Source organism: Poecilia formosa, unplaced genomic scaffold (assembly GCF_000485575.1).
Source record: "Poecilia formosa unplaced genomic scaffold, Poecilia_formosa-5.1.2 Scaffold552, whole genome shotgun sequence".
Lineage (NCBI taxonomy): Eukaryota > Metazoa > Chordata > Actinopteri > Cyprinodontiformes > Poeciliidae > Poecilia > Poecilia formosa.
The window spans coordinates 87390-99105 of NW_006800491.1; the positions used below are offsets into that span (position 1 = coordinate 87390).

Genomic DNA, 11716 nt, shown 5'->3' on the forward strand with positions numbered 1-11716 from the left:
AGGATAGGCACTGGACAAGGAATACGTGCTGCTGAAGAGAGCCGGGATGTGCGGAAGACACTGGAACTGTAGACGTGGTAGGTCTGGCAGAAACAAACTCATGGAGATGAGACAAAGGAGTAGAGATGGATTGTTGAAGAGTGTCCATGGAAGAGATGAGGGGGAGAAGAGAAAGCTACGATGAGTGGGAAAACTACAAGCTGAGGAGTTGGAGTTGGCATCGGGGAAGAGGAGTGATGAATGAATGGAGCGGTGGCTGGAAAATCAGCACAAAATCAGCAGTGCGCCTTATAATCCGATGCGCCTTATGTGTGCACTGAATTCCAAAATCTGTCCCTGACACAGAAACGTAAAGTGTACAGTACGTAAGCCGGCAGCGATAAACCAATTGGAGAATTGTTGTCCGAGTTCTGCAGCATACGCCTCCTGTAAAAACCAGATAGGTTTTTTCATGCATCACCGTCCCTGTTCATCTGCGACTCCTTGAACCCCATCTCACTGCTACTGTGAAAAAGGAAGTGAAGCAAACTAATTCGGAGTTTGCCGTCATTCCGGGAGGATTAACAGGAGAACTCCAACGGTTGGACATTGGTGTAAACAGGACGTTCAAAAAAAAAAAGTTACGAGCGGCGTGGGAGCGATGGATGACAGACTGCGAACCGAGGCTGTTATACGCTGGGGCGAAAGGGGGCAGTGCCCCTTCAAACAAACGTCTTGGCCCCTCAAATGAAACTTGCCATAAATAACGGAACATCTCCCTTATCTGAGGTTCTGCTGCGCACCGTGCTGAGCAGGCTGCGGTCTATATGTGGTCAGGCTGCAGCTGAAACCCCTCAGCCGCTAGCAAACAGCCAATCAGCATTCAGTATTCAAACGAGCCAACGTGAGCGAGATCCCGCCCCCTGCTAGCCAATAATGGCGACTTTATCTGTCAAGTTGTCTAAATCTTAAATGTGCACGAAAGGAGCACAATGTTTTGCTAACACTACAGCTACAAAACAAGCCCCAAAGTTTCACAGGTCAGTAAAAGGTTTTAATTTTAAAAAAATATCGAGGGAGGTGGAAGTAGGTCAGTTATGTTCCCTTGACTTCAACAACCTTAGCATGTTGTGCTGCGCAGTTCGGTGTGTTTCGGTTCAGTTTATAAGGCGGCCCTCACACCAGCTCTGTGACAGAGCATCAGTCCAGCAGGTTTTTAAGTTATGAACCCCGCTGTGTTTACTTGTAGTAATCACAAAATAAACATCAAGACAAAAAAAAACTGTTACGGACTGAATATTCTGTCCTTTTTGTGGGAAATGTTTGCGTTTTTGGCGCTGAATCCTGATACTTAACGCAGTGCCTGTTCTGTCAGCTGTTGAATTTGTTGTTACTCGGTTGTTAGGGAAACGGATCTGCGTGTAAAGCATACATTTGGTCCAAACTAATTTTCCAAGAAAATTAAAGAAGATGAACTAGGTGAGTTCCTGAGACAGTTCGAATTGTGTCAAAATGTTAATTCATCAAAGGGAAACTGCAAACTTCTGCAAAGGCTACCGGAGTAGGGGCGATGCGTGGCACAGTAGTTGGCGCAGCGCGGTGCCCTTTTAGACCGCCGTAGTTCGGAATCTGACTCTCGTCCTCTGGTTCGCTTGTCTCTCTCTCCTGGCCCTTCTCTCTGCAACTTTTCTGTTTGATTGTTGTCATAAAGGCAAATAGTGCCGGAAAACTTATTTTAAAGAAAAAGACTACCGGAGTAATGTGCAACAATGCGGTATGATGTCGGGCTTTTCCTCCATCCAACTGATCAGCACCACTTTGCTGTTGAAGCTACTAACCTGGCAGCTTCACGCTCTTATAAAAATACTATTTGACAACATCTGGAAACAAAGTTAAAGCTTCAATCTGAGGATCTCTGCCACAGACTGCATGTTGGTTCATCCCGCAAAAAGAGCCGCTGCTGAGTCAGCGGACCGTCCTGCTGCGCATCGGGGTGAAGGAGCAGCAGGTGGCAGCGCTGAATTTAACAGTAACTAAACAGGATCCATTCATAATAAGTTTGATTTGTGATGCACAAACCAAAAGCACCATTGTGTCACTGGTCAGTGTGATATGAAATCGTAATTTGACTAGCTGTCCAGCATGTGCGATCATCAGTAGCCGGTGATCAAGGGGAAAAAAAGTCACATCTGACTTTGTGCAACTTTTCAGACTTTAATCCGCTGTTTACGAAGAAGTCTGTGATGATGTCCTGTTTCTTATACATTTATTCCTGCATAAAAGACTTAAAGGGCTCTTTTGTCAATATTTGCTGTGAATACAGCCTGTAAGTTGATGTAAAGTTCACTTACGTTTCTATGACATCACTGCAAGGAGTCAACTTCTACTCAACGTTTATCATTTTATAGTCCACCTTAAAATATATGAAGTCTATCCACCCCTAATATGTATATACATAATGACGCCCCCTTAACATTTTCGCCTGTATTGTTAAGAAAATAAATTTAAAGTATGCTAGTTTTAAAACTTAACATGTCTTGATTGAAATAGCCTAATTATAGTTTTAAAATCAGTAACTTATTCTGGCCTATTGATCTTTATGTTACCTGTAGTTACAGCAGATGGTTTGCTAAGATCTTTTGAACTGCCTTTTGTCTGTGTGGGAAAACAATAAGTAGAAGTTCCAGCTTTTCACTCATCTGTGAAAAGCCGTAAACACAGCAGGAGTTCCTGGCTTTAGAGAAAGGGTCAGAGATAGCTCCTGGTTGGATGAGCAAAGATACGCCTTATTTGAATAAATTAAAGATAAGAATACGCCTTTTACTATAAAACTTTCTACACAGAAGTAACAAATTAGATTTGCTCTTGCAATTCTCCAGACTTCTTTGCTTTTCTTTCTTTCTTTCCTTCTTCTTCTTTCCATTTATGTCAGGTAAATGAATGTATGTTTCTGTTGTTCTGCAGTTTCTGTTGTAATTTTATGCGTTGTCTTCTATTGAATTAAACTGCAATTCTGTGACGTCTGCACTCGTTGTTTTGTGTGGCTACACGCGCCCCGCCGGGAGAACCTAGCATCGAAGGAGATCGAGCCAAAAGAGTTTTCTTAAGAAATATTGTAACCTAAATCTTCTTAAACAGTATCCATGGCTAGAACCGGCCCTGGTGTGAACACATGTTTACTAAGACAGGGAGGCAACGCTGGGCGAGTTATGCCACCAGGTGTGAATGGATTGTGGATGCCTGGGCTAATCTATCTGCCCAGGGCCGTGCAGAGACCACTAAAGGGGCAAGTGCTCAACAAAAAAGGGCACATCTAACCGCCCTCTAGGACAGAATATTAACAAAGCCACTCAGCTTTCAGAGTTTAATAAACATTGATAAATTACAAAATTGTGAGATATACAATCAAAGCTAAGGAAAATCTCTATATAGAGCATACAACTATGCATATGTAAAATGTTTTATTAGTAATTTCTTTCTGAAGGTCTATTTTGTTATAGGAAAGTATTGCAATATTCAAACCTGCAATTTAGCAAGATATGTAAATCAGAGCTAGACCACCAGACATATTTTGTCTTTACAGAATTACACTATTAAAAATATAAACAAGGGCACAATGCAACCTTTAAGTGACTGTAATCTATAAAAAAGCTGCCTGTTTGCTACACTTGCAGTGGAGATGAAGATGGTCCATTCAGGAAAGCAGAGCTGCATCAAACTTTAATGTGGAACTGCAGAAAAACGAAACAAAAGCAAAACTTTAATTGTTAATGCATGTCACCATGAGAAAGGAATACTGAGTTTTGCTTAAAAAACTTTTTGTTAAATTAAAATCACACATTTTTGTCTCATGAAGTGAAAAAATGATTTGCAAAACAAATTTATATGCGCTTGTCATAAATCTTTTCTTAAGTTTTTGTTTGTGACTCAAAGTTTTGCTTGTGATTCTCACATGACGTCAGGGGCAGGACCCAAAATAGCAACAAAAAAAGATTTCTGATGTGTGCAAATAAAAGTTTGTTTGGCAAATAANTACACACTCGTCAATCAGCTCGCATTCCTTCAGATTCTGACCGGTTGTCCACTGCCGCCTCCCACCCCCCCATCATACCTAGATCCAGAGATATCCGCGCATCAGTTAATATCCCGACTCCCAAAGGTGTAGACAAACGAGGCCGTCCTGTTTTGTATCAAGGAGGCAGGATGATTTGTAATAACTTCAACGATCTCAGCTGCTCCGTGTCCAACTGCAGAATGCTCCACGCCTGTTCCTTCTGCGGCGGCACAGGGTTAGGGTTAGAAGAAACTCCTGTCCTCACAATCCTACCCCCGCAGCAGACTGACTAGGACGTCATATTTCTACTCCTATCAAGGTGAATGCACTCATTTCTCCCCTAAAAAAAATATCCAGACAAAGAATTTGTTAACTTCCTCGTTAATGGTTTTTCTAACGGTTTCCACACAGGCATAGATATCATTCCAAATTCCACCTACCACTGTCACAATCTTAAGTCTGCTTGATCAGATCCCAACATAGTTGATCTTCTTCTAGCTAAAGAAGTTAAAGAAGGGTTCATGATAAGTCCACTTGATAAACCACCCTTCCCCATCTACGGTGTCAGTCCCATCGGTATTGCTACACGGAAGTACTCTGGTAAGAAAAGACTAATTATAGATCTCTCAGCTCCTCACGGTTCAGTCGTTCCCAGTATTAATAGCGTTATTCCATTCCCCGACATTTCTATGCAACATGCAACCATCGATCACACTATAAAAGTCATCCATTTGGCAGGGCAAGGGGCCTGGCTTTCAAAGGCAGACATCACCAGCATGTTTAAAGTTCTTCCCATTCGCTCAGATTTCTGCCGTTTCTTTGGTGTGTTTTGGAAAGGGACTCTTTACTTCGTAGTCCACCTCACTTTCAGCTGAATACTCGGAAGCTAAACGGATCCTGAAGCAGAGAAAGATTCGCTTCCAGTCTCCTTTCCCTGCTAAACTACGAGTGTTTTATGAGAGGGAAACACGGCTTTACCAGATGGTGGCAGAGGCGACGAAGGACATGAAGGAGCGTGGTTTGCCTGTCCCCCTGATCAAGCCAAAGGAGAGCCTAGCTGAGCAACTCTCCCGCACCGCTTGGAAGATTGTCTCGAAACAACAAATGCCAGGAGAAGAGCGAGAGATGAATACCAGAGAAAGACTTTGTGAGTTCAGAAGAGAAACCAGTTATCCTCAAGAGGAGCTCTGAATAGATACAATAATGACTGGTAAGCTAAATAATCATTGAGTAATCATTAGGATATAAACTAAAAGGACAATGTATCTCAGTGAGTTCAATTGCTCTGTATTACGGACATTATTGTTGTGATATTGGATATATTCCCTAGCCCCAACCTAGACGGAAAAAAAAATGTACTGAGGAGGAATGCGCACAAAATGGACAAAATCAGCTTAAGCGTAGTTGGGGGCCCTCCCCTCTTTGCCATCGGAGGTCTTCCCCCAGGGCTAGACGGTTTTCCTAGCCAAGTTCAGGGTCTTTTGTTCAGGACCCTAACCTTGGAATCTCAAGTTTATTTTCTGTTCTTTATTGTCAAGTTATTGTTTACATTTGTTTGGAGAGTGGATTTGTTAAGATTTGCTATCAGACATCTAAAAATGATCAACAAGACAGTCAGACATGGCTCAATAAGATATATATAATTACTTTTAACGTTAATGGTCTCAATCCAATTAAATGAAGTAAAATCTTATCAAAAATGAAGAAGAAACATGCTCACATAGTTTACTTACAAGAAACCCACCTAAACAAAAGTGAACATGAAAAACTAAGAATGGGTTTCAACCAATTGTTCTTGTCATGCAAATCAGGACATAGAAGGGGAGTAGCTACTCTTATCTCAAACAAGATACATTTCAAAAAATTATACGAACTGGTGGACAAGGAAGGCAGGTTTGTGCTTGTGAGACTCTGAGAGGTAATATAGGGGGAAACCCTGTTACATTATTTAACATATATGCTCCTCCGGGGAGTGATATTGATTTTTACAAGAAAATAAACAATATATTGGTAAAAGAAATACAAGGTGTTCTGATTTGTGGGGGGGACTTAAATATTTGTTTGCAACCAAAGATGGATTCTTCCAGGGAGAAAACTCACCAGAAAGAACAAAAATACAAAAAAATACATATACTTTGTTAGGAAGTTGGTCTGATAGACATATGGAGAGACTTTTACCCCAGTAAAAAGGACTATACACACTGTTCTGCCACTCATTCAGTATACAGGAATTGATTATTTTTTGACATTTACAAAAGGCAGAGACAAGATTGAAAGATGTGAGATCGGAACAATAGATGAGTGACCACTCACCTGTACATTTAACAGTGAGTGGACCTTGTATATATGGAAACTAAATTCAAGTTTGCTTAAAAACCAGTGAACAGGAAATATGGAAGGAAATCAGCCTTTTTTTTTAGATCTCAATGACAATGGAGAAGCATCTCCTCCGATATTATGGGACACTCTTAAAGCAGTAATGAGGGGAAAAATTATAGCAATGTCATCGCACCTAAAAAAAACTAAGAAATAAAAGAGCAGAGGAATTACATAAAAAAATAGGAAGATCTAGAACAAAAACACAAACAAAATTGTACACCAGATATACTGGAAGATTTAAAAAGAATTAGAAATAAAATAAATGATATGGCAACACAGGAAACTCTGAAAAATCTCATGTTTCTTAAGCAGAGACACTATGAAGGCGGATCAAAATCTATGAGGGTCCTAGCATGGAAACTAAAAAAGAAAACAGCAGAAAATACGATCCATAGAATCAGAAACCCCGAATCAAAATTGTTAAGAGCAAACTGAATGATATCCAGGAAGCATTTGAAATATTTTACAAAACCCTGTACTCAAAAATCTCTGGAGGAACTATAGAACAAATTGATGAATATTTGAACTCACTAGAACTACCTTGTATGAATGAAGAACAGAACAGAAAAATGACATCAGACATTACAGAAGAAGAATTTAAAAAACACAATAAGTAGATTAAAACCATGTAAATCACCNCAAAAACTGATCTGTAATCTGGAACGTTGAGCTCCAGGTAGCCGCTTTATCTCACTGCGCGAGAAGCAACTGCGTCATGCGTCACGGGTTAAAGGTCAAAGGTAACAAGGGGACCGGAGGACTTATTATGTTGTACAAAAACCCCCAACAAAAAACAAAATAATTTTAGTACATGTTATTATGTGTCAGAAGAGGGCTTAGGAAATAATAATAAAATAAAAATTGACCAAAAGGGAACTTGGGGGCAAGGAGCAAAAGGGACAGGTGCTCAAGCCCCACTAGTCCCCCCCTCTGCACGTGCCTGTATCTGCCTTAACTGTTGTCCGAGATTTCGCAAAAGCCGGCATCATTGCTGAACAGCCACCTGGCAACGAGACTGACTGACAATGATGAGAGGGAACCAGGCATGTTTGATGGCGAAATTGCCCAGCTGTTCAATTCAGATACGGAAGAGGAGGACTTTGATGGATTTGTGGAAGAAGAATAAAAAATAACGTGAGTGTATTGTTACACAGTCGAATAAAGTTCAACTAAACTTACTGTTTCGTTTCCGTTATCTTTTTTTTTGTTGACCGTATGTTTTAGCATGCGCCTTATAATCCGGTGCGCCTTATGGTCCAGAAAATACGGTACTTTCTTGGTACAGTTAAAAATTTACCTTTCATATAAATTTTAAAATATTGCTGCTGATTTAAAAGTGCCACTGTTTTCCTATATTCCACAAAGTCATTACTGTATTAGACATTACAATTAAGGTGATAAATATTCATTTTTAATGTTAACTTTTTTGTTTTTAATTGACACTGTATAATTTAAACATTTTTGCATCGTTGTAAGGTTATTGGGCATGTATGTTTGCTGCCTCCACAATCTGCCATTAGACTGGCTGCATCAGAGGTGACTACTGTAATTTTCCCTGTGCCTCTACCTGTGGGCACTCAGCAACACTCAGCAACAGAAAATTGGAGTTGGAACTCAATGATGTAATGTGACTACTGATGCCTCACAGTGTCCTTGAACCAGCACTGCCTGCTGTTTGTCTGAGATGAGGCAGAAACCATGTAATTCTCTGCTCTACAGGCTGCAGAAAACTAGGTACTCATGTTAAAGCAGGGCTTAGCATCAAGTATAAACTTATAAATTTAATTTTCCTTTGTGATCAATAAAATATTTTTGAATTTTAATTACTTTAAGTTAATGAAACTACAGGTTTGAGTTTTACCGTGATGAAAAAGTTATCACGGTAACTTTTTACCGTGTGTTAGAGCACACATTTTCCCATGTGCTCTAACACATGGGAAAATGCAACCATTCCAGTCCTCCAAAAACAAATGTCTGATTTTCATTTCCACTTTCTATGGATTTCCTTGCGGCAACAATGCCTCTTGAAAATAAAGCTCATATCATTAAAATGGCAATTTACTTCCCTTTTAATGGTGCCACTAGAGTAAGAAAAATGCATTTGTCTGTTGAGCAGTTGATTTAAGTTTGAATGTTGTGCCCGGGAATAAGCAAACCTGTACCCTGCAAATTCTAAGGGTGTGTTCACACTGCAGCCTGAAGTGACCCAATTCCGATTTTTTTTTTTTACGTAATGCGACCTGTATCCAATCTTTTCATGACATCCTGAACAGCACAGGTCTGATTCTTTTTCGAATGTGACCCATATCCGACACATCCGATTCAAATGCGACCTAACGTCCAGGTNGAGACTCTGAGAGGTAATATAGGGGGAAACCCTGTTACATTATTTAACATATATGCTCCTCCGGGGAGTGATATTGATTTTTACAAGAAAATAAACAATATATTGGTAAAAGAAATACAAGGTGTTCTGATTTGTGGGGGGGACTTAAATATTTGTTTGCAACCAAAGATGGATTCTTCCAGGGAGAAAACTCACCAGAAAGAACAAAAATACAAAAAAATACATATACTTTGTTAGGAAGTTGGTCTGATAGACATATGGAGAGACTTTTACCCCAGTAAAAAGGACTATACACACTGTTCTGCCACTCATTCAGTATACAGGAATTGATTATTTTTTGACATTTACAAAAGGCAGAGACAAGATTGAAAGATGTGAGATCGGAACAATAGATGAGTGACCACTCACCTGTACATTTAACAGTGAGTGGACCTTGTATATATGGAAACTAAATTCAAGTTTGCTTAAAAACCAGTGAACAGGAAATATGGAAGGAAATCAGCCTTTTTTTTTAGATCTCAATGACAATGGAGAAGCATCTCCTCCGATATTATGGGACACTCTTAAAGCAGTAATGAGGGGAAAAATTATAGCAATGTCATCGCACCTAAAAAAAACTAAGAAATAAAAGAGCAGAGGAATTACATAAAAAAATAGGAAGATCTAGAACAAAAACACAAACAAAATTGTACACCAGATATACTGGAAGATTTAAAAAGAATTAGAAATAAAATAAATGATATGGCAACACAGGAAACTCTGAAAAATCTCATGTTTCTTAAGCAGAGACACTATGAAGGCGGATCAAAATCTATGAGGGTCCTAGCATGGAAACTAAAAAAGAAAACAGCAGAAAATACGATCCATAGAATCAGAAACCCCGAATCAAAATTGTTAAGAGCAAACTGAATGATATCCAGGAAGCATTTGAAATATTTTACAAAACCCTGTACTCAAAAATCTCTGGAGGAACTATAGAACAAATTGATGAATATTTGAACTCACTAGAACTACCTTGTATGAATGAAGAACAGAACAGAAAAATGACATCAGACATTACAGAAGAAGAATTTAAAAAACACAATAAGTAGATTAAAACCATGTAAATCACCTGGGTCAGATGGATACACAGCAGAATTTTATAAGGAATTTCAGAAAGAGTTGATTCCAATCCTCCTCCCTTCACTAAATTGGATTCTGAAAAAAGCTCAAACACCACCAAGCTGGAAGGAGGCAATAATCTCGGTAATACATAAAGAGGGCAAAGATAAACTGGATTGTGGATCATACCGACCAATATCTGTTTTAAATATTGATTATCGACTTTTTACTTCTATAATGGCCAGACGATTGGAAGAATTTCTCCCTTCCCTAATATAACGATGAAACTGGTTTCATATGACAACGTCAAACACAGGACAATATAAGAAGGACGCTACATGTTATAGATCACGTACAAAAAAATAAACTAGAAGCCATTGTTATCAGCATAGATGCGGAAAAAGCATTCAATTCAGTGGACTGGAATTTTCTCTTCAGGGTTTTACATAGATTTGGACTAGATAATACAATAATAAAAACAATACAGGCGTTACATAATAATCCCACAGCGAGAATTAAAGTTAATGGACATTTATCAGACAGAATTACTTTAGAAAGAGACTCATGACAAGGGTGTGTGTGGTCACATAAATAAATAAATAATAATGAAAACAACCCTTAGAGTGTGGAAAGCCATCATAAAAAAAAAATGCACTAGAGAACGACCTTGCAGTCATAAAATGGATCGCATATGACTCAGGCTTCACACCAAACAAACTGAACGCCAGGTTTAAGGACTGGACATGCAAAGGAATCACTGCTCTGTGCACAATAATGAACAACAGTATCTTAGGTGATTTCGAAACACTCAAGAGAAAATATTCTCTGGACAAACAAGACTTTTATCAATATTTACAAATAAGAAATTTTGTTAACTTAAAAATTAAGTCAATTACTGACAAGAATATAAANAGTATATGCAGGTTACATTTTCAACCTAAAATAAATTTGTCATTATTTCTATATTGTTTAATTTTCATTTGCTATGGACAAATGAATAGGCACAGAGACTATGCTGTTTGTTGCACCCCTTCCTCATCCCTCCTCTCTTCATCCCCTACCCTCACCCTTCCCTTTTACCCACTCTTAACCTTACCCCAGCCTCCTGTCTCCCTTCCCCTCTACTTCTCCCCTCATACTCCTGCCCCCCTCCTCCTCAACCTATCACCCCATCCCCGCCCTTCCTCTCGTCCTTTTTGAACTCTGGGTCAGAACATTTTATGATTGAGCAGAGACTTATGTTTTAAATTAAGCACTATATGTTGAGCACAGTGATTCCTTTCTGTACGGTTTTTTACTTGTCTGTAAATATATTTCTGACTGACTGCAGACACAAAAACATCTACAAGTCACTCCAAGCAGTGGAGTGGCCCACCTCCCCTTTTTACACTAGTGGTTTGTCCCATCCACCCAGCTCCTTCTGAATTGAATTCTACTCTGGGAACTTTTGCAGTAGGTTTGGTGATCTTGCTTTTAACTTAACTGTGGGTTTTTTTTTTTTTTTTAAATAACCGAATTGTTTTGTGCCTATTGTAACCCAGGTTATTTTGGGGCAACCCAGATATTTTTAATAATAACCACTCTAGGCCCAAGTATGAACTCCCCTAAGAGTTTGTAAGTATTCTCTAGACTTTCTAAGTGTGCTCTAAATTTGTAAAAGTAATGAGTACTCCACAGTTTCTAAGTAATAATATAAACGAAATGTTCCTGTTCTGGAAGAATTTTTCCTTCTAACACAGTGTTTCTCAACCTTTTTCAGGCCAGCGCCCTACCAGCCCTCACCACCTCCCACCAAAGAATTTGTAGGCTACTTTGCACTGACTATTATTTCATTACTAATATAACTATCACAATTG

General features: G+C 39.2%; 1 long non-coding RNA gene and 1 pseudogene across 1 annotated transcript in view; both read left to right on the forward strand.

Moving 5' to 3' along the window:
• Positions 1–11716, forward strand: part of LOC103129515 (glutamate receptor ionotropic, kainate 2-like) — a 293278-nt pseudogene that overhangs the window by 87372 nt on the left and 194190 nt on the right.
• LOC107834219 (uncharacterized) overlaps positions 272–11716 on the forward strand; it is a 19132-nt gene continuing 7687 nt past the window's right edge. The window contains exons 1-2 of the long non-coding RNA XR_001660006.1: positions 272–1019; positions 10348–10349. This is a non-coding gene — a long non-coding RNA (uncharacterized LOC107834219). The remainder of the gene's footprint in view (positions 1020–10347; positions 10350–11716) is intronic.